The sequence below is a fragment of the Grammomys surdaster genome, unplaced genomic scaffold (assembly GCF_004785775.1).
Source record: "Grammomys surdaster isolate TR1022 unplaced genomic scaffold, NIH_TR_1.0 215, whole genome shotgun sequence".
Taxonomy (NCBI): Eukaryota; Metazoa; Chordata; class Mammalia; order Rodentia; family Muridae; genus Grammomys; species Grammomys surdaster.
Genome location: NW_021604660.1, coordinates 368,105 through 370,186, shown reverse-complemented (window position 1 = coordinate 370,186; position 2,082 = coordinate 368,105).

Here is a 2,082-nt window from a genome sequence, read left to right as displayed (position 1 = left end):
ACATGATCTTAGAGCTATTAATAATCAGATGCAATTATTAGGATCAATTCAAAAGGGTCTGCCACTGCTGACAGCCTTGCCTAGACATTGGGAGATTATAATAGCAGATATTAAAGATTGTTTTTTCTCTATACCTTTACATCCTAAGGACAAAATTAGATTTGCTTTCACTCTCCCAAGTATTAATCCTGAGGAACCAGACCACCGATATCAATGGAGGGTCCTGCCACAAGGCATGGCCAATAGTCCCACTGTGTGTCAAATATATGTCTCTTCTGCTATTGAACCAGTTAGAAAACAGTTTCCTAAGGTTAGAATTTGTCATTTTGTGGATGATATACTCTTGTGTACTAATAACAAAGAAGTTTTACACCAAGCGTTCTCTCTGTTAGTTTCTACCTTAAAACAGAAAGGACTATCTATAGCGCCTGAAAAGGTTCAGGAAGGAGAGATAGGAAATTTCTTGGGAGCGATAATTACTCCTGAGTATATTAAACCACAGAAGGTTACTATTAGAAGAGATAAATTAAAAACATTAAATGATTTTCAAAAGTTACTAGGGGATATCAATTGGATTCGTCCCTATTTGAAATTAACTACAACTGAACTTCAACCCTTATTTAAAATACTTGAGGGAGATTCTAACATTACTTCATTGAGAATTTTGACCCCTGAATCGTCTAAAGTATTGGATAAAATAGAGATGGCCATACAACATGCTCAACTAGATAGACTTAACCCCGAATTATCTTTCCAGTTATGTATTCTTCCCTCTCCTCAACAACCAACTGCAGTACTGTGGCAAGAGGGACCCTTGCTATGGATTCACCCACATAGCTCTCCTGGAAAGACTTTAGGCTATTATCCTACCTTAGTTGCAGAATTGGCTTTAAAGGGACTTCAGCTGTCCGTGATGCATTTTGGACAATATCCTAATACAATTGTATGTCCTTATACTATGTATCAAATTCAAGTTTTATGTGCATCTCAAGATGCTTGGGCAATTTTAAAATGCTCATTCCCTGAAAATATTGATAATCATTATCCTAAACATCCCTTGTTACAATTTACTCTTTCTAACTCATTTATATTTCCCAAAGTTACTAAGACACATCCTATTCATCAAGCATTGGGTATTTATACCGATGGTTCTAAGACAGGCATTGGTTGTTATGTGGTTAATAATGTCCCTACTCGAATTCAGTTTGATTATACATCTCCCCAATTAGTAGAATGTGCTATTGTAGCGATAGTGTTGCAAAGATTTTCAGAGCCTATAAACATAATTTCAGATTCGCATTATGTTGTAGGAGCTGTTAAACAATTAGAAGTGGCTGATTTTATCCACCCTAAAAGCATGGTTGCTGAGATATTTAAAGATATCCAACACCATATTCGCAATAGGTGTCATCCATTTTTTATTCAAAACATGAGAGCACATTCACTACTTCCTGGACCAATGTCTCAGGCTAATGCAATTGCTGATAAAGCCACTAAAAGCCTATATTGGGTAAGTTTGCCATTAGAAGGCGCAGTTGAATTCCATAAACTCTATCATGTACCAGCTAATACCCTAAGATTAAAGTTTCATTTAACTCGTGCAGAAGCGCGAGATATTGTTCTGAAATGTACCTCCTGTGCAGAATTCAGACCCTCTCCATCTATAGGGGTCAATCCCAGAGGTCTGCAACCTCTTCATATCTGGCAAATGGATGTTACACATTGCAATGCCTTTGGAAAACAAAAATTTATTCATGTATCTGTGGATACATGCTCTGGCATCATTCATGCCACCCCCCTTGCGGGAGAAAAAGTGTCACATGTTATTACTCATTGTCTTGAAGCCTGGGCTGCTTGGGGCAAGCCCCTTCAGCTGAAGACTGATAATGCACCAGCCTATATGTCTAAAATTTTTCAACAGTTTTGTCTGAGGCTTGGTGTCCGTCATATAACTGGCTTGCCATATAATCCTCAGGCACAAGGGATTGTGGAACGTGCCAATGGCACATTGAAAACTTATTTACAAAAACAAAAGGGAGGAATAGGCCCCAACATGGGACCTAAGACATCTATCTCCCTAGC